The 27,908-nt window shown below is 38.4% G+C and overlaps 1 long non-coding RNA gene across 1 annotated transcript in view; it reads left to right on the forward strand.

Annotated features, from left to right (window-relative positions):
- Window positions 1-8,231, forward strand: part of LOC125686840 (uncharacterized) — a 30,821-nt gene extending 22,590 nt beyond the window's left edge. The window contains exons 2-3 of the long non-coding RNA XR_007373911.1: window positions 3,686-3,837; window positions 7,796-8,231. This is a non-coding gene — a long non-coding RNA (uncharacterized LOC125686840). The remainder of the gene's footprint in view (window positions 1-3,685; window positions 3,838-7,795) is intronic.
- Window positions 8,232-27,908: the final 19,677 nt, after the last annotated feature.

The raw sequence follows: 27,908 nt of genomic DNA on the forward strand, positions 1-27,908 counted from the left end.
GTAGCCCACAGAATGTTGAAAATCATGTTGATTTTTCAATAGCCTTATTTTAAGAAGTTCATCCTCGGATTCTTCCACTGTGAGAAAAAGGGTTGCATTTCAGGAGTAATTTGTGCTAAACTTGCTGAATCTGTGCATCTAATTCAGTGACCATTTAATCATTTCATTTTTTAATTCAATGAATTAAATCCAAAGCAGCATCACCTTTGTTTGGTCTGGAGGTGGAAAGGTTCAAAAGGTAATTCTTAGGATTTTACTTGATTTGAAACAAAACAAGAAATAAAAATTAACAAACAAACAAAACAAAAACCAAAAAACCAAAAAAAAAAAAGAACAGACTACCAGATGCGGATGTTTGCTCAGACATTTGTAGAAGTGAGAATGTGTCTGGCTGTTTGGAGCATTATTTCTGCAACGTGATGTCTTTTGTGCCATGGAACCTGCTGCGAAACCTGCTCTATGTGTAACAGCTCATATGGAAAGATCAAGGGTGCATTGCTTTGCTGGCATGGCTGCAGGATAAACAGTTCTTAACCAGACTATCACACACTGCTAGAGTTTCTGAACAAGAAGTTATGAAGTTAAAGACACTGGGTTCTGCCCTCGTTTAAAAATAAAATTCTGCCTGAAAAAGCTGCGATGGAGAATGAAAAAGAAGAGGTTTGAAATCCACGTCTGAACCTGGAAGAAATTTCTGCTGTTAGTGCCTTACTCTCACACCAGTTTAAAAACCTGTACTAGCCAATCCACCAGATATTTTTGAGAGAACACAATCAGAATAAAATCTGCGTTAGGGCTTAATGAAATCCATTTCTGGACAGGATTTCCATCTCTAAAGGTGGAAAGGCTGAGACAGAGAATGTATTAATAGTATTAGAGGTGGAAAGGCTGAGACAGAGAAGGTATTAATGGTATTTTCTTCAGAACACTGTGATAGAAAACACTATATCAGTTATGGACCTGTTATTTGTTTGTTAACTGCCATAGATTTGGGTAATGTCTTCTAAGTAACTCCTTATTAACCTTTACAGCACTTTACTGGTCCTAGGGCAATGCATGCTCTTGGACATAAATATTTCCCATGAACTGTGAGACGAGCAGCATAAAGCTTTCGAACCTGAAGTAGGTTCAAGATGTCATTTCTTTTATTTACATGTAACCACGCTCAAAAATTCTCAACGCTTCTCTAAGCCCATGTTTTCAGACATTTTCCCCATGCTTTACACAAAGTTCCACCATTACTCATCCTCCATTTCAGAAAGATGATAACAAGATAAAGGCTTCAGCCATCTCCCCAAATACACCCAGACCTGCCTTCCCTGCTACCCATTGTCTCATGAAGAGGGCACTTGGCTGTGAACTGTGGGGAAAACACATCTTTCAATGATAAGGTTGGGTGATAAATGTCCAAGGCCAGCATGGGACACTGAAGTTCAGGAAGTGCCGTAAATTTACTGCTGAGTCAGCTCTAAGGAGGAGAGCTGGGGTTAAGAATCACAGCTGTCATTTTGCTGTGGGAAACAGTTCAGGGATCATTAGTATTGGTCATTCCCATGAACTCATATTTTGCTGGGAGGTGGCAGCAAAATCTGTGCAGATCTCAAATCCCAAAGATGAAAGATTGCCTGTTGTTAATAAACAGGTTATATTTCATACTGAAAACTAAATGTTATTTCCCATTTCTCAGTTCATCTCCATTTAAATTACAAATAGTGAAAACTACAAACATAATTGATAAGTGAGAATATGAGAGGAGGGTATGTTGCAATTTTTAGTTTTGGTTCAGTTTTGTATAATATCACTTTTTTTTCATAAAACAATTCCTGGCTATTGGAAAATGTCGAAGTAAAACAAGGGGCCTGGTGAGCATGGCAAGTTAAACATGAACCAGCAGAGTGCCCTTGTTGCTGAGAAGCTTAACTATATTCTGGGTTTCTGCACTTTACAAAGTATCTCCAGCGAAATGAGGGAAATGATCATTTCCTTCAGCACTGGTGAGGCCATACCTGGAGTGCTGGGACCAATTCTGCCCCACAGTACAAGAAAGACCTGGACATACTGCATGGACTTCCACAGAAGGCCACCAAGATGCTACAGAGGCTGGAACAGCTCTCCTGTCAGGAGAGGTTGAGAAAGCGGGGACAGCTAAGACTGGAGAAGAGGCTCAGGAGGATCTCATCTGTGTCCACAGATCCCTGAATGAAGGGTGCAGAGGAGACAGAGCTAAGATCTTTTCAGTAGTGCCCAGTGCCAGGACAGTAGTCAGTGAGCACCACCTGGAGTTACCTCTGACCATCATGCAGCACTTCTGGGCAGTTTGGGTGATAGAGCACTGGCATAGGGACCCAGAGGCCGTGGAGTCTTCTCCTTGGAGATCTCCAAAAGCTGCCTGGATATGGGCCTGGAGTTGGAACAGTTGTCTATCGGTAGGAACTATTCTGTGACTGTGATTCTGCAAATGGCTGGAATGCATCAAAGTGGTGTATAACAGATCCCAGATTACTATAGTTTCTGGCTGTAAGTGAATGACATCATAGTTATTTTGACAGTACTTCCTTGAGAGCTACAGAAACAATACACTTTATCCACTTGCAGAGGTTGATTTTGACGATTTCCATTCCAGACATCATTGTAATTGTGTCTCAAAACAGAATGGGCAGAGCCATTTCAGTGTCAGGACTCTGATGTTTCTCCAGTATTAATTGTGCAGATCCAGGGACCTTGTGGGTCTAACTGGGATTTAGGAGTAAACCCTTTAGATGTTTCATTTTTGCTGTCACCTAAGCAGGAGAGAGCTCATGGAGAAACAGTTTCCTGGGGAAAGAAAAAAGAAAAATCTTGATCTTCTTGTCAGTACAGGTGCTGGACTGCTATTATTACTATTTTATATCTAAAAAGCAGATAGCAAAGAGGTGAAAGGCTGTATGAAGGACAAAGCTTGGAATCATTCAGAAACATCAGAACAGATAAATTGATTTTGTTGTGTACATTTCAAATGTATCAAGGCTTTTTGTTTAATGATTTCCTTTTAAAGTAGTACCATGTCCAGAATATATATTTTTTTCCTACTGGAAAAAACTGAGGCAAATCACAGGTGAAGGCCAATATTTCAGTCCACAAATATCAGATGTCATTTTCACAAATCTGTAATTGTATCGCTGTGTGAGTGTCATGATGTAGATGTGTGTAATTTTGGAAGGAGGCTCTGAGGCACTGACAGGCAGACCTTTGTGTCTATTTGCTTCCTTAAGCACATCTGAGAACCAGAATCTAGGCAGCATGCTCCCACTCTCAAGAGTAGCCTGGCACTTTACATTGTAAAGTCTCTTTAAAAAGAAATAGCTTATGGGGTTTCTGGGTGTTGTAATCACTTCTCATTTCACATGTAACATTTTGACTTTCCTGAATGAAACCAAAATAGGGCCTTTGACAAAAACAGCTGACTCAAAAGCACCCAAGAGGTTGCTGGCGTAACTTCCTTATTTTAATGAAAACTTTCTCTGAAAACCACATTTCGTGGTGCCTCTGGAGCTTCATCTCAGTGTTATCATTAATCCCTACTCACAGAGATAGTAAACTGAATAAACTCTTTGTTCTTGTTTTGTTTTTACTTTTCCTCATTCACAACTACTTGGTCAGCACAACGTTGAATTAATTTTGCATTTGTCTCATACTGTCTTTACAGATCAATGACTGTGCTTTGGTTTAGTCTGAGGATGAAACAGTGGCAGCTCAACAATGAGTATTTGGACACTGAGTGAGAAGTCTCTGGTGTTCTGGACAGAGCTCCTCAAGATTGGATGAAGTTAACAGATTTGGAGGTAGTAGTTTTAAGAGGTGAGAAACCGAAGCAAATGCTGCAGGCCATGATGAGATGATCAGAAGCTCTAGCTTGCTAGTGGTGTGGTCATTTTGTAAGTGACTGCAGAGAGAAGAAGCTCCTTGCTTCACTCCTTGTCACACTAAGACATAATCACCTTACCTCTTTTCGTTGGATTTCTGGGTCTAACGGATTACAAAGCAAATTTTGCTTTCGAGGATCAAAACTCCAGCTTTACATAATGAAAGAAAATACTTCATCTGTTTGTTTCTCCTTAAGATACTCATACCAAAATAGTTCACAAATATTTTTCCATGGTGAAATGTTTTTAAACTATATTATTTATTAAACATTTGCAATTTATTTCATAACAAACATTCTAGGTGCCAACATATCAAACAAATACAAAACTCCTGTGCATCAGAAAAGAGCCCAGGTATTCAAAAAACTCTTCAATTCCTGCATTAAATGTCACAATCTCAACAAGTGAATTGGTGTGGCAGCTATCAAAACAAGAAAGAAAATAACAAGATAGAAAAGGAAAAGAAAAAAGAATTCAAAGTCAGAAGACAAGAGAAAGCATGGAAAATAAACAAGAAAGATGATAGGAGCAGGGATAGATAGAAGTTGCAGTTCACTCTTGTCTTTAATTCAGGATTTCTTCAGAAATAGTTATCATATAATCATAATCATATAATCATACCATAGAATGGCCTGGATTTGAAGGAACCTCAAGGATCATCAAGCTCCAACCCCTCTGCCAAAGACAGAGCCACCAACTTCCACACTGGTAGACCAGGCTGCCCAGGGCCTCATCCAACCTGGCCTTGAACATCTCCAGCAACAAAGCATCCACAGACTCTCCGGGAAGCCTGTGCTAGCACCTTACCACTCTCTCTATAAAGAAATTTCCCCTGATATACAACCTAAATCCTCTCTCCTTCAACTTAAAATCCTTTCCCCTTGTTCTCCTTGTTCTGTCATTATCTACCCTTGTAAAGAATTGACTCCCCTCCTGTTTATAGGCTCCCTTTAGGTACTGGAAGGCTGCAATGAGATCACCCCACAGCCTTCCCCTCTCCAGTACAGCCTTCTCTAGTCAGCCAGTTAAAAGTTTATAAAGAAGGGTACAATTTTTCCAGACCCTTTCTGCTTTTGTATATGAACCTTGCTTTTGCAGACGCTTGTATTATATGTCATGCCCTAAGGAAAAGGCAGAAAAATAGCATATTATATTTCACCCATAAATGAAAAGCATCCACTTTGTACCTATGGATCCTTTGATAATAACTTGTGGTACAGTGCTGGTCTGCAATTGTTAGATAATAATTCAGCTACTAAAATAATGAAGTATCTAGAAGATTTCCGACCTTCTAGAATCAACCTAATTCTTCTTTTAAAGACGTTTGAAACAATAACTCATTACCCAATTACAGTTGCAAAGTTTGAGTTTTTTCCTTTGACTTCTTTATCATTGATAATTAGAGATGATTTTAATTCAGTAGAACTTGTTTCTGTGTCTTGTGGCCGGAGAGGATGCATTTTTCATGAACGTGACACAGCCAGATTCAATGTAATAGTTAATGCCAAGTCTTCTGCTGAATTTTCACTCTATTGCAGTTATAAACACATTCTTGAGAGGAAAAAGTCACTGGCAGCTGTATTTATGGGAGCCTCTGCCAGACCCTTTTTCTAGTTTGATTTTCTTGCCTTGTAGTTGAAGGTCTGCATGCAACAATTACTGATTTGTCTAATTAGGAAATGATAATTTGGTCCTTGCTGAAAGAAGGGCAATAGGCTAACATGCATATGGTTGCAGGAAAGTTGTAAGGGAAGCCAGGCTTCCCTTTGCTTAGTGGATGCACATGAGCTGTGTTTACCATGAGCTTGACATGTAAGTCTGTCCTAACAGATGGAAGGGTCTTTGTTTGCTGACCCATGGAGTTGATCTGCCCTATATTGGCATGATGCATTCATAACTGTGATGTGGTGGGCACCTCCTAGTCCTTCTCCAATGTGGGGTCTCCAATAGCACGGATTATTCTGGGGCTGCAGCAATCTGTCAGGACATTCGAGGCTTAGAAAAAATATAATTATTGAAAGAAACTAGGTCTCAGATGGGAGGGAGAGGTATCTCCCTTTTTGAAGTCAGCCATTAAAAAATATGAGCTATTTTGTTGTTAGTCTCAGAGATGATATAACCAAACTGTGTTTTACATAACGCACTGATCATGCAACCAGAGGAATCACTTTTTCCCAACCCAGTTTTCAGCTAAAGCACAGCAATATTACACATATTTTGAATGAAAAATGTAAGACAAGATTTTCTTTTGCCTCTGGACAAGCTAGCTGTGATAGAGAAAACTCTAACCATCTTTATTATTCATCTATATTTTGGTCCCCTGAAGAGAAAGCAGCCTCTTATGCTCGCATAATGTCAAGCATTAGTGAGATGCTGATTGGACCTCAAGGCACTCTCTATGTATGTATGACCATAAATGTTGGAAGGTGGAAAAGAAGACACGCTGTTCAGCATTTTCTACATTATTTGATTTAAAATATAGGGTGTAATTTTTGTGACCTTGTGATTTGAGAGTAAAAATTGTCTGCAGTCCTTGTCAGGTTACTGATCCTTCAAGGCAGCTCTCAGATACTAAGCATTGTCTTCTGAACTGTACCTCTCTCCTGAATACCTACCTCCATGTCTGCCCTGCAGCTAGGGAGATGAAGACTTCTGAGGCTGAAGCTGTGCTACACGTGCAGGTAGTCTTCCTATGGCAGAGTAATGCTATCTACTGTGCCATTTAAAGCTGGAAGAAAATGTAGCCTTTGTGGCATTCCTAAGTCAAGGAGCAAGAAGGGTGGGTTTTGTGTGTATGTGCGTGTTTTTTTTCCCCTCACTATTAAACTGCTCTTGGAAATCAAAACACACTGTTGATATTTTGGGAAAGGGCTCATTAAAAATGAATTCTATGACCATAAATCAAGTTCTGTACAAGAATTCAGCTGTGTATATGTTTGCTGAATCCTCATGATAAACAGTTGCACAACACAAGATTGCTACAGAAGGGTGTGTGGTTGAGGTACAGGGGAGTACAGACAACTGCACAAGAAAATCAATTATGGGCAATGTACATCCCTTTTATTCACATTCATAAGGCCAGTACACATGTTCACAGAGAGCATTACACAGGTCTGTATTTATTAAGACACACAATTCTTTCATTTGGCTGGTCCCTGCAGCAAAACCACAATGCCACCACAGAAGAGACGGGGCCCAATCATTCTCACCTCAACTGCCCTTTCAGCCACCACAAGCCCTGCTTCCCCTGAACAAAAAAGCAAAACTGTTTTTATTTGCATAGCCTAAAAACAGATTATGCCTTAGGAAAATAGCCAGAAGAAAAATCTACTTCAGAAATTCTAAAGAAAGGCTAAAAGATGTTATGCAGCCCTTAGCTATGTACTTCTTGCAGCAAAGATTTTTGTTTGAAAGCTACGTGTAAACACATAGCATGTTTATAGAGCTACTGCTGCTTGAAATTTAATCCTCCTGTATATGACGTGTGTGGGGATTTTATTTTTGTGGGCTACGGCTGTTGAAGGTAGCAGGAGGTTGGTATTGTGATTATGGTCAATGCTGCAGAATTTCAATCAATAGACTATGGTGTTGCTTAGGCATGCTGAGAGGATTAGGAGACAAATGTCATAGATCATTTGTTACCAGAGGGGTATTTTGAAAAACACCTGGAGCTGTAGCTCTTTAGCAGCAGAATTTCCCACAACAACTCTTTTACTTTACCATCCCTTTTTTATAACCTGCATCTTCTCCATTTATCACACTTATCCCTTACCACTAATCTACTTACATAATTACTCCCCTTTCTTCATCAATTCTTATTGTGTTTGTTTTTTTTTGCTTTTTGTATTTTCCCTTTTTTTTTTTACTATTTACGTTCTTTGCTTCATTTTCAGAGGTAGGATGTTGGACAAAAGTTGAACCCAGACCATTCTTGGAGAGCTTCAGAAATTTGTTCCGCAGCCAGATGCCGTCTGGATGATCTCTTATGGGAAAGTACCAGTGTATTGATGCCTGATAGAATGGTAAATTTAGCCTACCGCTTTTCAGACTGTTATGTATCTTCTAGTGTTTGTCTCCATCTTTATAGGAATTAGGTCTTGTCATGAGAAGAATCACTAAGATGGTGCAATAACGACTTGATTCTGCATCCTTGTGCAAGTACATACCATTGACCAAGATCACTGGGCAGCCAATCTTAATGACATCTCAGAAGAGTTGGATTGTAAGGACTTGGAGTCACAATTTTTACTAAATGACTCTTGAAATATAATTTTGCATTTTAAAAATATTCAGCTCGCACAGTAAATTCTTGTTTAAGGCTCTGCTAGATTCCCCTTTCTGCCTTTCCTTCTAATAATAAATAAGTTGTTTGCCTAACATTTGGAGAGATGTTTATTTTTTTCCATTGCAGAAGAAATTCTCATGGAAAACGCATTAGCAGGCCTGGAACAAAAGGCGCAGAATGGGGAATTTCCCAGTGCATTCCACCGCCTGATTGTTCTGCTCAGTGTTGAGAACCATTTGGTGTGTTCATTTATAACTGCATGTTTTTGTACACAGTCATCCGGCTGCCGAGAGGAAAACACAACAAGAGCATGAGTGAGCAAAGAGCATCTTGAGAAGAGTTGAGACAAGTGGTTAGATCATATTTCTGCTTTGCAGTCCGTATGCAGATTCAGTATTGCATCAAATGGCATGCAGAGCAGGGATAAAAGTCCATGCAGTGGATATTTTGTCATTATTGCCCAAAACAGGAAGATGTAGTTGAAGTCTGCTTTTCTGTGACACAGCAATTTCTTTTCTTATTAAGTTATTTGGCTGGGATGGCATGTATTTATTTTTTTAGGGGTTCAACAAACTGTTGGAACAAGAAGCTCCATATTTCATTTAGAAGATGGATAGACTTGTTGTAGTGGGAGAGGAGTGGTTAATTTTTGGCTGCCATGATAACAGCTCTCTGGCCACTGTTTCTATGCTTTAACTACTTTTGCAGTAGAAAGTTCATCATGAGGTTAGGCGATAGAGGTTGCATGTCTCCTGTGCTCATGGCAATTATTTCTAACAGCCTGGTCCTTAATGACAAGGGGCACTGTATGATAATGGTGGGGATCTCAGAGGCAGTACAATTGCTGAGAGCATCTGGTTCTTTTAATAATCTTGCAAGCCAGAGAGTGCCTATTCTACAGGACCAAATAATGTGAGCAGTTTGTCCCCACAAAGACATTAGTGATGTCTGAACAAACACATTAGTGATGTCTGAAGTCTTGGTGATGTGAACTTACTCCAACATACTATTATCTCTGAACTATCTCTGAAAATTTATGTGGAAAAAGTGCAATTACTCCACCTAGAAAACTGGTCATGATGCCACTGTATTGAGGGCTTTCTGCACACCATAACCTTTAGCAGTGTTACCTCTTGGAGAAGGTAAGCACATAAGCACAAAGCAGGAGTCATTCTAGTCATTCTTGTCATTCTTTTTTTTTTTTTTTTTCACAGCTCCATGAATTTTTCCTTGTGTGTTGTGTTGTCTTTTTTTCCCTAATTCTTTTGTAGGATCAATAATGCAAACTTTCAATTATGCTGCAGTTTTTCTTGCTGATGGTGTATGACAGTTGTCAACTACCTATCAACAAAGAGCCTTCTGAACCAATTTTGTTGATTCTTCCCCAGGCAAAAATAAATGAACTTTATGAGTACAAGGAGTACATGACTGATTACTAATCACAGGAGGACTGTTTGTCCCTGCCACTGCACCAATATGTGTGTACAGGACACGTGGATTTATGGGGCAGGTGTCCTCCTTCCTGGGAGCATTTGTAGAAGTGGAACAAGCAATTATGTCTGTATTGCAGAACAAACATATTCTGATTGCTTCACTAATTAATTTCCTTGTATATTTTGTGCCAAATTCCAAAATACAAAGAGAGCTTTCTGGCCACTTGAAGATATTGCTGGGGTGAAGTGCTATGTGCCACAAGATCCTTTTCCAGCTTGGTCACTTAAAAGAAATTTGGCCTAGCAGTTCAGCAGTGTTCAACAGTGTTTTCTATACAAGTGTACTGGGAAGCAGAGAGTTGAATATGAAGCCTTTACTGCTCAGAGATTTAAAGAAGATTTCATCTGCTGCCTAAATTCTTCATCCTGTGACTAGCTTTACTTGGTACATAATAGGGTGGAAAGCTAAAGCTGAGACCTTGTAGTCAGCCAGGTGGTAAATTATCACCTTCCCACATCATGCTAACTTTGTTTTTTTTCTGCAAGTGAATTAGAATAGGGTCACAAGGTAACGGTCTGCACTGAGAAGCCTAATGAAAAATGGGAGAGCAGTGTTTTTCACCCAGGAAATCGGGGTGGAGAGGGTTAAGGATGCATACGTAGGCTCAAGAGGGAGCAAAGCGGGTTAGCTCTGTGTTTGCTTAGGACAAGAGATTCAGGTAGAGTTAGCTTGTTTGAGAGAAAAGCTTCCAGAAGGCATTTCTTTGGCAAGATCTCCACACCATATCTTTGGTTACACTGCAGTGACCTTAAAGCTTTAGAGGGCAACTGAAGACTCCTGTGACTCAGAGACCTTTCAGCTTGGTGTGGTCAGCTCTGTCAGTTTTCCTGACGTGCTCTAAAAGCACAGGGCAAAAATCTTGAGAGCATAAAGCAGCTACCTTTTAGCAGGGAAGGAGCCTGACAGAGGTTTGATGGGAAAGGTCCGAAGTTCAATACGAACTCTGATGTCTGAGTGCTGTACTCCTCAGGGGTCCAAACTAGCTAGTGTAAAGTAGAACATCTTTATAGCAACTCTAATTTGTGCTGATGGCTGGCTTGGCCTCCAGCCAACACAAAGTTGGGGCAAGCAGAAGGAAGACTTGCAATCACCTCTTTCTTTCCACCACAGCCATCGCTGAGCTGAGCATAAGCTTGGCTGCGTGTGGGACTGTGTCACTGAACACTTTGTAACAGAATGCTTCGGGTCCAAAGCATGCATTCTGGTCTATCAGATAAGCAATATGCCTTTTTAAAATTGTCACCAGCACCTTTATACATGCCAATTCTAGTGATAATTGCTGAATTTCTACATTTAGAGGAAGCAAGTGCTTCATTAATATCACAGTGTGCTATTGTTTGTTGCACGTGTTCTTTCCCTTCTAAATATAAAATTTAGGTAATTGTCACTGGGGCTATTTATTTATTCATTATAGTTCAAATGTAGATACATAAGATCCTGTGGTAATATTTATTTTTAAAAGTTTGGAATCTCTGAAAAATCTCTCCCTGAGATGGGTTAGCTCTTAGCTTCCTATAAAAATTTCATATCACTTTTTTGGATGGCCATCTGGTTTGTTGAAGCCTGGAAAATCTGCCTTACACCAACGCAGAAATTTTGCTTAAAAAAAACCACTGAGAAATCAAAGGGCTTTCTGCTGCATACATAGCAATTAAAATAACTATGTCTCTATCTTTTGTTAATCTTTAGCACTGAGGGAGCACAAACACTTCACAAAATACACAGAAGGTAAATAGCTCAGAAGATACTTGTAGTTTTCCTTAGCACGGAGAACACAATTGGTTATTGTCTAAAATATGAAAAGAAGATTGTACAGTTATCCCTATAACAGGTTGCCAGAAAAGCTGTAGAGTCTCCTTCTTGGGAGATATTCAAGACCCACCTTAAACACTTTCTTGTGCAACCTACTGTAGGGAAACTGCTTTAGCAAGGGACTGAACTTCATGATCTCCAGTGGTCTCTTCCAACCACTACAATTCTGTTATTCTGTGATTCTGTTGGTCTACCTCAACCTCCACTTGCCTTGTACACACCTCTACTAGTCATACCTGTGCTTAGTAGGCTGAGCAGAAACTGTCCTGAGAGGCAAGAGGCTTCTGAAACCTGGACTACATACACAGTTTTGTTCTGGTAGTATGCAGTGTTGGGATTTTCTAGCAAAATCTCAGTTCTTGCACTAGTATAGTATTATTTGCATCATGTTTCTTTGGGAGAAAATTATAGATAAAACCCTTTGTGAAAAAGCTCTGGAACTGTGCTACTGTGAAAAGTACAAAGACTATCTGAAATTTTCCTGTGAATTCCGCTTAGCTGAATCCCATGTGACTCTAAAGGCACTAGCATGCAAATACGGTAAATGAAGTATGACTTAGATGCCCACACTAGTTGAAATGTGTCTTTAGGTAGTTTGTGTCTCTGTCTCCCTTTGGTAACATCCTGGTGGGATAGCATCTCCTTGCATTCTTTCTAGCAAAGAAGAAACCTCTTGCTGTGAGATAATTGCATTTGATTTTCTATTTTAAAAATGTCCATGTTGGGAGTTCTGGGGATGAAAATGAAAAGCTGCGGTGACTTTGGACTTGACACTCCTTATAGATTCAAAAAGAAGTATCATCCCAGCCTCTGAACCATACATGGCGTTACAAGCAGAGGCTCTCAACAGGAGAGTATTGACAGGTGCTGCTTGCATAACAGGATATCAGTGAAAATGGGTGGTAAAATTTTTTGGTGCAGAATGTACTATTTAATACATTTATAAAAAAATTAAAAGCACAGGGGAAAAAAAGAAAGTCAGAAGGGGAGATTATTTTTTATCTGACATATGGCCTTTATAGTAATTTTCCTCTTTTGGATATAGATCACTGTCTTCATTTTTTGGGTAGCTATAATAATAATTAATTACTGTCAATTATTTATATAGCTCCAGAGAACTGATAAGACTTAAAAAAAAAAAAAAAAAGTTGGATCTGCAGCACCAGAAATTTTAAGATCTAGATGAGCAGGGATTTTAAGATCTAGATATAGCAGGGATTGTGTTGAAAAAAAGGATGGCGGGGCAAATTTCAGACTCTTTGAAAAAAAAACATGTAGAATCCTTGCTGTTTGCTGATGGATCTCTATTTTTGTGTTTGAGATATAGTCAAGAACATGTTTGCTGTCCATGCAAACAGCCTCTGAACGTCCCTGTTCTATCTGTCTATAGGACATCCTCCAGTGCATATGTGCTGAATGTGTCCTGTGATTTCTTGTGTTGCTGGCCCCCTAAGTGGGTGGGGAACATGCAGCATTTTCAGCCATTTCCTTAAAGAGTTCCTTGAAAAGTTATGTAGATTAAATCCAACAAAGCTTGGTAATGGCTTTGGGATTTATCTACAAAGAACTGGTAATTAGGCCTAACCTCATGTTTGCTTACATTTCATCAAAAAAGTCATTTAAAGCAATGCCCAAATAGCTGTTAATTATGTTTCAAAAATACTTTTTCTTTGTTTATACTTTTGGCATGTTTGTGCTGATTAATCTTTTTTTCCCTTTTTCTCCTGTACTGACTGATCAAGTTAGAACAAAAATGTTCTTTCTCTTTATTTCTAATTTTTAATTCTGAAATGGTTATTCTGTTATCCATATATTTATTTGTGTCCTAGGTACATACAGAGAAATAAGCATTCCTGTGAGGCAATGCCTATTCATGCTGTGGCAGTGTGTTTTGTCTTTCTTTGATGTATATTATTTAGACTGTTTGCTCACCTCTCTTTTCCCTCCTGCCAACCTCCCATTACTGCGAGCTTGTCCTACATTTGTTGGAACACGCTCAATTAGAAATCCTCGAGCTTCTTTTTCTCTGTTCTTTACAAATCCATATGCATTTTGAAAGTTTCTTTTGCATATCTCTTCATGAGGTGGTATTATCAGCAGCTCTACACTCAAAACTGGACAGAACTGGGTCCTTCTTGGTACAAAAAAATTCTTAACATTATATCTTATTTTTATTTTTATTTTTTTGATTCCTAGATATTTCCTCTCTTCAGTTTTAGAAGGGAAGAGAAGGCTTTAATTTCTGCTTTCTAATTTAACAAACAATATGGGACAAGTTTTTTATCACACTGATCACCCATTCCATAGGAAGGTAGCCAACCTTCTGGCTAGAGGAGATGGACCAAGAGATGCATTAATTGTTGCAGAAATATCTCATGAGCACAGTGAGATTGTTAACAGATCCTTAAGATTTCTCTAAATTGAAGCATCAGGCATCAAATCTATTTGATAAATCACATTCAAAATGAATGTCAATGAATTCCTGTCAAAATGAGTTTCTGCAAGTCTCACTTGTGATCTGGTATTAATGAAAATTCTGAAATCTTAGATGACCACATTTTGTGTTCACTACAGTTATGTGCATGGCATTGGGAGATTGGATGTATGCTAAAGGCTGGTGTTCAGAAATGAAAAGAGTCTTGGCTAAGCTGAAAAACCAAGATGCAATTCAGCAAAGATAATCTCAGAAACCTATGTTATCCTATATCTATGCAAGCCTTCTTTCTGGGGAGAATGAGATACAGTGTTGAGGGGTCAGTCAGCTGGAAAGAGTTGCCTGCATTATCCTTTTATGGGAAAAAAAAAAAAAGGAAAAAGAAAATCTATATGAAACAAAGCTTGTCTATAAGAAATGAGGAAACCATTCTATTCCAGATGATGATATCATAGTTGAAGGAAAGTCCAATTTTTAATTCCTTCCTCCAAGAATGTCTTTAATCATGACTGATTAAAGAAAAGTGACTGGAGATTGAGAAAATATGACCTACTATGCAAGACTGAATGAATTGGGCTTCTGTATCTTTGAAGAATCTTGTGGCAGTATGAAAGGTGACAAGTTTTACCTGTGTGCACAAAGTAGGTAAAAAAATAAACACTTAAGCTGTAGTAAGGAAAACTGCTTCATAGGGAAAGGGAAATACTGGAAAAGATTCCATGAACTTTCAGTGTAGTGCCCTGAATTACAGATCTTAGGGAGGAAATTTTTCACAAGTTCCATATGTGATGAGAAAGAACTGGGCTTGTCAGGAAGATCAAACAGCTGCAGTTCATGCTGATATTACATTTCTTATACCAAAACTACAGAGTTGTCAGTTGATGACAAGATACTGCCATATTCAGATGTTTTGAGTTCAAGATTATGACCTGTAGATGTATATATTCACAGCACGTATCTTATGTCACTTTGAATTGCATCTTAGAGGACTTTAGGGGGACCTAATACAACAAATCTCTGGGTGTAGTCAATCAGATTGGTCTATTGAAGTATTTTCCTTCAGACCTCATTCTTGAATGCAAATGAAATTTACTTACATAGGGAAACTAGTGATTTTTTACCGCAATAAATGATTCTGCCATGGCTAAGTTAGCATATCCTGGACAAATATATATATCATGTATGTCATATAGATAGATAGATAGATAGATAGATAGATAGATAGATAGATAGATACATGGATAGATAGAAATTTGGAAGCAAATGGAATTATCCTACGTTATTTTTTTTTAAGAAATTAGTTGGAAAAATATAGAGGTGCTAAGAAATAGTGAGGTGGTCTCATAAAAAATGTCCAACATCTATATGCTCCTTGGGAAAACTTTAGCTCTGTTGCAGATTTCTTTAAGATAATTCTGTTTATCACTCCATGTTTTTTAGACTGAAAGTGCAGCTGCTTATAGATCTAACAAACAGAACTTACAAGCTGTTATGAATGTAAAAGTATTATTAAAAATTTAATTATACATATACACATAAACTCGAATGCTAGAAACATTGACCAGTTATGATTCTGACAGTATTTTAAATCAAATTTGTCTTCATCACCTGACACCTTCTGTACTTTTTTATTCTAATTATTTCTTCAGAAGTTTTCATTTCAAGGATTCAATTTAAAACTGAAGTCAGGAGGTCCAATCTCTTATTAATGATTAAAATATTAAGACAATTTTTCAGTAAACAATGTTTAAGAGAAGCAAATATATTAATTTTGATCATGCGTGTCCTTTCTTGCCCATCTCTTCAGCATCAAACATAGTTCTGTGATCTGCGGGATTAAATTAAATTCCTATAAATGCTTGGTCTTCAAATAATAGAAGTTATGAGTTTTGGGATAGTTATTCAAGGAAATACACCCCTGGAGATTAGAAATTATACAGGTGTAATATCTTCTGAATTTTCTAATTTTTTTTTTTCTGGTACTCCTTTGGAAAGAAAAATGTTTTGTTAACATGAAAATAAGTGCCAGAGATTTGAAAATTGAGTATTATGGATTTGGGTTGGAATTTAAAAGGTTTTTTTGTGTGTTTTTTTTTTTTTCCCCTCTCAAAGCATACAAATCCAGTGTGCGCTCACTAAGATCAACATAATTCTATTTATAGAACCAATATTGAAGTACAATTATGTCACTAGGTTTTACTTAACAATATTACTCTATTTCTGCTTTTTTTTTTTTTGGATCTTCATCAATAGAGGGATTAAGGCTGATGTCACTAGAATATTTCAGGGAGGAATCTCAGCCTTTGCTACTCATACATTTTCTATACTTAGCAGTAAGAATAAAATGGCAGTGTTTGAATATAGTAGCCTTATTTAATACATAATCTGCTGTTAACAGACACAAAGATTACTACCCCTACTGACACTTTCTCATTCATGCCTGTATGCCGGCATCTGTTTTAAACCACCAGTCCGGAGAGATGGCGGCTAGTTTAGGAGGAAACCATTTATATGAGGCTGGAGAATATGAATGCTCTTCATTCTCTATTGTGTTAGTAATTGATGTGCTTCCATTAGTATTTAAGGTTAGTAAACTCAGAGGGCAGCATCTCCTTAGGCTGTTTGCTCCCAAGGTACAGTGCTATTACTTCATGTTTACACTCACGTTTATTCTGGGTTGGGTTAAATTAGCAACTTTGTTTACAAGAATACCATTCCTCTCTGATCAAATGAAAATTCACACCAAATCACAAGTAGATCTTAGGCTTTTATACTGACTTTAGTGAGGTTTCAAGTTTAATCCAGGAAGCATATGGTATTTTTGTTCTTTTAAATAGCCTTTTACCAGCACTCCTCCACACAGAATGTTTCCACGTTTACAGGTATACAAAGCCTTAAAATTTAGTCCTTGAAAACACAGTAATATCATAGTAGGGCATGGAAGGAGGGGGAAGGAGAGACTGCTAGACTAGGACTGGAGACCTTTACTCTGTTCTTGGATCTAACACTGACTTGCTGCTATACTAGAGGCAACTTACTTATTTGTCATGTGGGGTTGCTTTGCACTGTAAACCTTCCAGATGGATTTTTTTCTGTATCACCTAGAACAGTGGTCCTCTATCCTTAGCAGGAACATCTCTGACAAATTATGTGGCACCTTCTCTCCTTGAATCTGCAAACCCACTCAAATAAAAATTCTACTTACCATGAGTGCTGGTACCAGAACTGGGTCATGGGCACTCAGATCTCCTTTATTTTCTGAGCTATTTCTCACAGTTTTATACTATCTAAATTCAGTAAAATTTACGGATTTAAATGCTCCGAAGCGATTCCATGGAGCAACACCTGGCCTTTATTATTATTTTTTTCAAAGCATTTATTGTTTAACTGTTGCAATTTGTGCATTTGAATTCAAAGTGTAGATTTTTTTCTGTGATCAGGGATAAGCTCCTAACTGTGCTGGTATGAACAATACCTTACTACAGAAATTCCCATTGGAATATAGTAGGAGCACAAATTCTTGCTTATGTATTATTTTGGCCTGTTTGTTTTCTATTCTTTTCATTTGCTTGTATTTGACCCTTATTTTCATTTGATAAAAATTGTTGAATGCTTTAGAACTGGCACTCAAAAGCAAGAACTAATCCTCAGGGATGCAAAGCTTTCCATTGCAATGCACAATCTGCTTCATGCCACTAATGACAACATAAGACTATTACAAGTGAGCTGAATAGATGAATAGTCTTTGCATTAGAGGAAGGAGACTGTCACTCTGCTGGCAGCCCTGCAGAGCATCACATATCAAAGCTACCATACTGTGCTAATACTGCACTTATCCCACAGCTATTCCAATGTCCCATATGCACTCACTGTATGCAGGGTGGATGGGTGTGCACAAGGGGAGTTGATACTGTGTAAGAAAGAACTGTGGGAGATTAAATGAATGTAATTTTATTTATTTAGTTATTTATTTATTTTGCCATAAAACCCTCTGTAATGACAACATGGATTCTTTTTATCCTTTTTTTTTTGGGGGGGGGGGGGGTAGGAGTTGGCAGGAGGGGGCAGGAGTGAGAGTGCTCTTTTTTTTGGGGGGGGGGGGGGGATGGTGACTATTGAAATTAAAGGTGTTTTCTTAGCTAATGTACTCTTTTTTTTTTTTTTTTTTTCCACTACCTCACACACACACAAAAAATAACAAATTATAATTTGTATTTTGTTACTACATTTAACAAGAGTGTTCTGTCAAAAGAATCCAGAGAAATACAGAAGAAATGGCTGAATTATAGTTGTGGTACTGATAGCAACTTGTAAAATTCTTTAGTTTGAGTTTATGTAATTTGAATATTTTGCACAATACTGAAAGCAAGAGAACCATGTGTCTGGATTTGGTGAAGATCTGGGAGATTAATAGCATTTTTGCTGTGGTGTGTACCTCATTTCATGGAGAGTAGAAGGTTCTCACGGTCTCCCTTACATCTAAAATTCAGCCTTGTGCAAGTGTCAGCATTCAGTGCATGTAAAGATGTGTGTGCTATTGCCATATGCTCTTGCAGGTTTTAAAAACCTACTTTTTTTTTAATTTAAATTTTCCCATTATATCTAAGAGTTTATTTTTCTCAAGTGATGCAGTATGCCCAGTTCATTTTCAAACCCTCAAATAGCTGGAGGAAAAAGAACCAAACCAAAACATAGCAATGAAAACAAAAACAATGAAACAACCAAGAAGAGCAGAAGGAATGAATTCCTATATTCTAGATTTCTATTTTTAACGTTTACCTAATAAGACGTAGTTAAAAGACAACTGATGTCAGGCTCAACTACTCATAATGTGTGACTCTTTTTTTGTGAAAGGAAACATTTACTGAATTTAAGAGTTTAAGCACACAAGATTAATTAATTAAATCAAACTAAAATGGTGCAATATTAGCCTTTGAGAAAAAATCAGCCTGTCTCTGCTCTCTACGACATGCTGAAAAATCACTGTGTAGTGTTTTTATTTCTTTTCATAGAATTATACAGAAGCATAACTTTACTATTATTATTTAAAACCTGTGAAGGTTTTTCATGTAAATAAATTTTTTCCAGCCCCAAATCATATATACCAGTTTCTAGATAGACCACCAATGAAATCAGCCCATGGCGGCACTCAGCTACACAATTCCAGCAGTTTCAGGCATTGCTCTGCTGTCTGTTTGACCCCTGTTTGCATCACCTGGTTGGTCAATGCTTGTTACAACTAATTACTCAGCTGCTGATCGAGACAAGGTTATGCTTCTCCTGTGACAAGGCTGTGACTGCCTCAACTATCACTGTTACCAATTTGTTATCGATCTCAGCATGTGGAGGGCAGGGGTGCTGGAGCTGGCTCACACCACACTGGAGCTGAAGACAACCATGTCACTGTCAGATGCAATCCAGTTGGTTCCTGCCCTTGCAGCTCTTTTCTCCTTTACTGCCCTCCAGTCAGTCTTTCACTCTGCTCTCTTATGATGGAGACATGTCTCTTAGCATACCACTGACCCATGCCCTAAAGGTAGTAAACTCCTGTTCCTGTAGCTCTGCTCAGAGATCACCCAGCTCTAATGACATAACTCCTTATCTTCTGTCCAAATATATTTGTAGTGAATTTATACTTGTTTCTGCATTAATGCCATCTACTAGCTCCAAGAGATTTTTCTCTCCACCAGCATTCATTCTTTTCAGTTAGACACCACAGCCATTCCACATATCAGAGTTGTTATCAAGCTCATCAAAGCACCCTCTGGTCTTTCTTGCTTAAAGGCTTCTTCTAATTCCTGTGTGCTCTGTACCTATTTCAGCAATAATTCAAGAAGAGTAAAACTGGGCAGTCTTTCTTGTCTCTTCATAATTGTGCCTACCCTCTCTTCATCTGCCTCTCTCCCTCCCTTAACTTATTCAGTCTTTTTCTCTTCAAAATCCACCTTATGCTGAACCTAAAACAATTTCCACTTCCAGGTTTCCTGTGACAGCAGTTACATTTCAGACAAGAGTGGCCAGATGAGCAGTTCTGCTTTGCTCTACGCCCATCACAGAGATGCCCATGAACTGCACCTGGTGGAGCAGGTAGGGTGTCTCTGCTAGAAAATAAAACATGCAAAATAAGGCAAAAATATCGGCAGCTCATGCTTGTCACTGCCATTAATTTTCAGTCACAGCTGGGCTAGCCTCAGCCACTGCTCCTTTTCTGATAGGAAATTAAAGTTGGTTCAAACGGATTATACAACTTTTGATTCAGCCTTTTGACTATTGAATTAAAGCTAAAGAGCCTGCCAAGGGAGGCGGAGAAGCCAGATTGGAGGGGGAGGAGGTGAGAGGTGGGAGAGGGGGAAGCAGAGAGAGGAGTGTGGAAAGTCTTAAAGCCAAGAAACTTGAAGAAATGGGGGCTGGGGAGATTTAGTGGGAGTTATTTTCAGATCATTCTCTCTGTAGTTGGCATCTTTTTTAATTAGAAACTATTTTTTTATATATATTGGAGAGAGTTAGTTAATGAGCTATTGTCTCAGCCCTACCCCCCGGCAGCATCAAAGAAACCTTTTCAAAACCACGGCAGCATTGCAGGCTGTATTTTGCCAAAGGAGCGTCACTTCAGCAAGTGAAGCACACTGCTTCCAGCAGTACCCAGCTGCTGGCATCATCTCCAGTCATGTGCCTGAGGCGGAGTGATAGCCTGGCACAAAGCGTGTGCCCTCAGGTCACTTCCTGCAGAGATAGGCTCGTACCCACTGGGCGCGTTTCTGGAGACAGTAGCTAGAGGTCCAGTTCTGCTGTCTAATATTAGATGTACAGAAATCTTCCTATTGTTTTTGGCAGGCAATGCCTGGCAAGAGCAATTCTGGCTCTCCCACTTCTCCACTCAATCCTCTTCAATAGTTTCTGTATCAAACGTTTGATTCATTTGGGTGAAATGAGTGAAGCAATTGTACAAGCCTTGAAAGTTTCTTTATAATTGTTACCTTGAGTGGGCTCATCTGTTGGAGTCAGTATGAGCACCAGTAAGCCATAAATCCTAGCAGATGATCCAGCCTGCTTTGTTAAATCAAGATTAAATAATGTGTATTACCGTTGTCCTCTACCATGAGATCACAAATGAGTTTATTTACATAATGGAGTTTTTTAAACTTCATGGGAACATAATACTGATCAAATAGAAAATGGATAAGGATGAGCTGGGACACTGAGCACCATATCAGAGGAAGAGCTGAAAGCATTTGTATCATTCAGTTAAAACAAGAAAGAACTTAGGTGAATGGAATACAATTGGCGATAGTGCCCTGCTACTATCTTAAGTATATTTAAAGATTGGTAAAGACCAGACCAGGATTTTCCTTGACATAATACTTTTCATTGGGTAAAAGCTATTTTGCTGAGTGCTTTTTAAATGCTTTTGTAAAAGAAAAACCTTGGGTTTGAAATTTTTGGCTTAAAATTTGGTAATTTTCACATTGACATTACTGTTGGTAAAAATGTGGTGATGTTTGATAGCAGAGCACTGGAATAGTAAAGTAGTCCAACTTGTCTCCTGTAAGAATTTGGAGGGCTTGGGAATAAATGTGACTAGTAAGTGTTGGACACAGTATTGCCAGTAGGAAGGAATCACCCTAGTTGTTGAAACCATGTCTGATGAAGGAGACTCTTTCAGTCTCATTGGAAAACCAACCTTATATACAACACTGCAATTTCGTGCACTCAAAAATGGTGGTAATACTACTGCTATTGGCTATTGCTATACTGTAAATCATAAATTTCAAAAAAATAAGGCGTTGCCAGAAGAAAACATTGCTTCCATACCTTCAATATCCAAGTTTCTCTAACTCCCTTCAGCACATTTGTCTGTCTCTGTCTAAATGAAATGAAAATTTCACCATTGCAAACCTAAAGAAACCATGATCTTTTTAAAGAAAATTCACTGTTTGTCTATCCAGTTTGGCATGTTCATATACAACAGCAAACGTGTTTCCCTCCCCTGCTTTGCCTCCAGTGTGGTTGCTTTTCATATTGTGCAATGTGTATTTCATTACACATTTTCAGAAGCCAAGATCAGATCAATTGCCAATTTTTAATTCAGAGGAATCCTCTACTGAAACCTAGCATATTTAGAAAAAAATGACATATATGATCAATAGTATTTTTACACCTTGCTAGACAAAAACTAATCTGAGACAAACTTTTTTTTTTTAATTGATTTTAATGAAGCCATTGGGTAGGAATTTCTGCAGAGAACTGCACAAGGCATGGGTTTGTGGCTGGCTAAAAATGACCAGTCCAAAATTCTCTTGAAGTGGAACTTCCTGCTTTGTCATCCACATAGATTTCAGTCCTGAATTGCTCATTGTCAGCACTGTAAGAAAGGGTAAGAGTAAGAAGTAGAAGGCTTCCTTGGATATCTTTCGTGGTGTTCATTAGATCAATAATACTATCTTGTTAACCTGTTTTAAAGCAGGATGTTATTATCTACTCACTGACTGCTGATGTCTGCTTGCACCCATGTCCTGCTCTGACAGCAGCAAAGGGATGGAGAAGCTACTTCTTCCCTACTTATTGACATTATTTATAATGAGTTGTTTAAACTGCATCTAAATATTACTGAAAAAAATTTGTCTTAATAAACAAGGCTCTCACAAAATGAAATTAATTCCCTTCTTTCTCATAAAGCATTAGTACTGCCTATATATGTATATAAAAAGCAAATGACAGGTTGGCCATTAGCCAGCAGTGTGCCCTTGTGGCCAAGAGGGCCAATGGCATCCTGGGGTGCATTAGAAAGACCATGGCCAGCAGGTCGAGGGAGGTGATCCTCCCCCTCTACTCTGCCCTGGTGAGGCCTCATCTGGAGTACTGCGTCCAGTTCTGGGCTCCCCAGTACAAAAAAGACAGGGATCTCTTGGAAAGAGTCCAGCGGAGGGCCACAAAGATGGTGAAGGGCCTGGAGCATCTCTCCTATGAAGAAAGGCTGAGTGAACTGGGTCTGTTCAGCCTTGAGAAAAGAAGACTGAGAGGGGACCTGATCCAGGTCTATAAATATCTAAGGTGTGGGGGGCAGAATGGCGAGGCCAGACTCTTTTCAGTGGTGAGTGGAGACAGGACAAGGGGAAACGGCTGGAAACTGCAGCATAGGAAGTTCTGCACAAATGTGCGCAAGAACTTCTTTACAGTGAGGTGACGGAGCACTGGAACAGGCTGCCCAGGGAGGTGGTGGAGTCTCCTTCTCTGAAGATGTTCAAGACCTGCCTGGACGCCTACCTGTGCGACCTGCTGTAGGGAATCTGCTTTGGCAGGGGGGTTGGACTCGATGATCCCTGGAGGTCCCTTCCAACCCCTACAATTCTGTGATTCTGTGATTCTGTGAAATGTCACACTAAACAATCATCCCTGCAGATTGCGTATGATGAAACTACCTTTGTGTTCTTTCTCTACTATGTATTTAATTTTATTATCTGCAATAAAGTCCTTCAACAAAAGAGAGCATGGTGACCTTCTGAACTTGCCTGCTTTGGGCTAGAGTTGAGGTCTATGATAGTATTTAATCTTTTAAGGAGATATTGGTAGGTGTATGAATCAAGGCACTATCCACTTCTTATTAAATTAGGTGCTCAAGACATAAATTCACAATGCAGACAAGTTTCCTAACTGCCCTGGCAGAATGTAGCCAAAAACTACCTGTAATCTACATGTTTCTCTTGTATACAACTTTTACTAATTTACTGTGGTTGTTTAACTGCTTTCAATGCAAGTAGGCTGACTCAGCACATAATGAAAGCATGCTTAAAACACCTTTCTGTTTTATAGTCTCAGTTTTGTAAAGATATGTTTAGGTGAAGGAAAAAAAACCACCAATAACACAGGAAAAATACAACCAAAAAAGTCAAAAAACCAACCTGTGAAAATAAATTGTGGTAACGGGCACAGGGATGAGGGAGGTACCCAACAGCTTTTTGAACTATAGAAACTTCTTCCAGTTCAGAATACTGTTATGCATTGACAGCAGTCTGTCAGACAGAAAGAAACAGCTTTCAGAAGGAAATAACACAATATCCTGATTTTCACAGGAAGAACCCACAGTCCAAAGACTGCAAGTTAATACAAAAAGCTATGAAAGTACTAAAAGTCTCTTCAGAGAAATGACGATGGACTAGAAAGTGAGAGAACTGAGTGAGGAAGAATTGCAAAAGTGATTATGATAGTGAATAAACAACTACTACTTTATGCTTTGGAAAGGGAAATTCGTTCTTCTGAAAGTCTTCTCCATTTCTAGTGCAGGAGAAGTGGGGCTGTGGTGCACACTGCTGAGGTGGATTCCTCCTAGCACAGCACCTTGTATAGACAAATCTTCCCAGAAATGTGTAGACATGTAGAATTGCAAGTAAAGGAAAGGAGAAGCAATGATTTTACCCAGAAAAATTTTTCTTCTGTATAGATTATATGATTGGGCCATCACCTTAGAATAAAGGGAGACCTCTGGGGCTGTCAAATTTGTTGGTGTCCTTTTACCAGCATATTCTGATATCTCGTTAGTTCTTATTGTATAGTATATATATATATACTATACAGTATATAGTACTTATTCACAGAATTACAGAATCACAGAATTGTAGGGGTTGGAAGGGACCTCCTGAGATCATCGAGTCCAACCCCCCTGCCAAAGCAGGTTCCCTACACCAGGTAGCACAGGTAGGCATCCAGGCAGGTTATTATATTTTATTTTATTATATTATTATATTTTTCTGTACAAGAAAATACATGCACGCCCCAGCTGGGTTACAGAAATGTGGAATAACTTTCAGGCATAGAAACTCTAAGTACTCAGTGTTATTGTTTTTCTCTAAACACAGGTTTTGTCTCTTAGAGAAGATGAAGAACATCAGCTTACAGCCTATCTAGTATAATAAGCATCGTAGCCTAACTGTAGCACATTTTTAACATTGAACTAAAATGCCTATATATGTAAATACTGAGTATTTCGGATCTGGGCTCTTTCTCACTTAGATTTCTCCACATTAGCCTAGGTTATGCTGATCCTGAGATCCAACAGACATACGGTGGTCTTTGGAATGGATTGTGCATAGGTAGATATGGTCATTGCTGTGAAAATCCTTGTAGTGTATGTGTACCCTAGACTGACATCTCCCATGACTTAAAGTCTTTGGTTTTTCTTATTTCAGAATTTGAAATATTTGAAATATTTCATAATTTGAGAATAGAAAGGATATACAAAATGTAGTTGTTTAGATTTTTTGATATATCTAATATATTCGAAGTCTGAAGTGAGTGCTTTAGAGTCTAAATCAGGGAATTGCTTCACTTTTGGTTGGAATTACATATTTTGCTCTTTCTAGCTGTAATAGCACTCTTTAACACAATTTACTTAACTCAGTGTCATCATTTTAATCTTGGGAATATTAAGACTGCATTAAGATACTGTTTAAATATATGACCATTCCTCACTTCCTACATCTATGGAAAATATAGGAATATGAACCAAATAATTATCAGAGATCTAAATTATTTAATCTGCTTTTTATGTTTGACTATTCATAGTAATATAAAAGAGATGTTAATATTATTGCATTTCAGAAACAAAAAAAAGTCTGTGAGCTGAGTTCTATTTCATGTGATTCTTTTGAATGCTGGAATAATACAGATAGAAATATTGTCTAGGATGAGACAGTGTAAAGTGCCACTCTAAACAGATAAAGCAGGGATATTACCAAATAGTGGTGATGGAGTATTATAGGATATCTGTGAAAGCTGAAAAAAACCACAAGATGTTGTTAGTTCTTTCCAAGAAACTCAGAAATGTCCCAGGTAAGTGCCTAGGGCAAGTTTGTGTCTATTATGCTAGTAATGTGCTGAATGACTACATTCAGCTGGCTAAGAAGCACTCATCCACAAAGATTTATAGCTTACAGTATAACCTCTTTCTTCAGCAACATTCATTCATCACAGGAGGGAAAAGCCTAACAATATGGGTCTGGGTCACTCTGAGTATCAATAGATTAAGAATTGACTGAAAACTCATGAAAACCAGAGCCAAGAACTTTCTGAAGGGGAACCTTCAACTCTGCTTCTCCCCTCTCCGGACATTCAAATGTGGCATATGTAAGGAAAGGTACACTTGCTTCTTTGCTTCTACCTATCAGCACGGATAAGAAGTAAGCCATCTACAGACTGTGTAACCTGAGAGACAAGAAATGGTGACTTCTCCATTGTCCAAACCTCAAAGATATTTCATTACTTAGAAATAAGATTGAAAGACACCAAAGCACATAGGAAATCATCTTAGTTTTCAGAAAAGGTAAGTGATGTCAGGAACTAGATACATCATTTATTTGTTTGTTATTTTTTTCTACTTATTAATTTTTTGAGGGGAGAGCTGTAGAATAATCTTTAAAGAGTAGTCTGTACAAAGCATCTTCTACAGATGGGTGCTCCACATTTTGTGACTTTGAGTTACAAATGGAAGGATATATACAGGCTTTGTTTCATTGTTCAGATTTCCTTCTACATGTACAGCATGAGTGGGTGTAAATCATCACAAATTCTGGTTTAGTGCATAATCTTGGAAAATCTACAGCTTTGTAGAAGGAACCTGTGAGTTGTTGACAGCCAACTCTTTCTGGCACTTGATGGGGAAATATCAAACAAAATCAAGACATTTGAGAGAATAGTATAATATGGTAGAATAATCAGCTCCTTTCCTAGTGACTGCTTGCATTTGCTCTTAATAACTGGAGAGATTTGTCTTTATGTTGGGGCAAACTCACTGAGTTTGCACCAAGATGATGCAGCTGCTAATCAGCTATAGCTTTCATGCAGTAACACTAGGAACAAGCCAAAATGAATAACAGCTTTAATTCCTTTATTCTGCAACCTGTAGATTCAGGATAGGAAAAATCATTTATTGGCACAGTGGGTTTCACCTCTGGGCTCATATTTTGGTTTAGATCACCAACGAATAAGTTTGTTAGTCCCTATCTACTCATGAAACATGAATGTTTGAGATGGAAAAGTATTATTAGTACATGTTTGTCGCCCTTGCCAAGGCGAAATTTTCCCCTATAAATCGCTAGCAGACATGTGCTACAACAGAAAGTACCACATAACTTGGAACATTTGAGCTTCTGCTCCAGAGTGCTCCAGATATGAAGCAGTACATATGTTGTGTTTGTGAAATAATATGCATTTGTATTCTAGGACTGTCTTTACAGAAATAAGACCTTCTTGAGCAAATGTTTGCAGGATTGTGCCTTTGTGTTTTGAGATTTGCTGTGTGAATGTGTGATATGTTAAATGATTTTTTACAAGTGTGGACTGGCTAGTTTTATTAGTCTTTCCTTCTCATGAATCTCAAATTGAAAGGAGAGTTATGGGAGAAGTAATCTCTGAAAATTCTTAAAGGCATCTCTTATAGCAGAGTAGAGTATAGTAGAGTACCTGTGAATATCCAGGCTACAGATTATTTTGCATTCTTTTTTCTTGAATTTCATCAATCAAGAAAAACAGCAAGATTAGTGACATACTAGCCACTGCTTTATTTTTCCCCCATCTCTCTATTCTCTTCTGTATTACCCATTTTGTTTGTTTGTTTCCTTGTTTGCTTGTTTGTTTCTTTTTGTTGTTTTTCTGCTTTGCTTCTTTTTACTAGTTAATTAACCTTTCTTGTTTCTACATATTACATATACCATACTGCCATCATTTCTACAAGATGATTTTAGTAATGGAAGTACGTTGTGTGCATAACTAGATGCAAAAAATGATGTGATTGGGCAATTAATCTCCATTCTCTACCTCAGGCCAAAATTCCAATGATTAAACCCACCTCCTCAGCATGGAGCTTTTGAAACTTAGATCTTTCCCATCCTGTTGTTTCAGAAGTAAAATTGTGTAAGAGCCTCACATCCGGATGTGACTGGGACTGAGTTAAGACTTTTCAGTTCCGAGAAATGCTCACTAACATGTT

Source organism: Lagopus muta, chromosome Z (genome assembly GCF_023343835.1).
Source record: "Lagopus muta isolate bLagMut1 chromosome Z, bLagMut1 primary, whole genome shotgun sequence".
NCBI lineage: Eukaryota > Metazoa > Chordata > Aves > Galliformes > Phasianidae > Lagopus > Lagopus muta.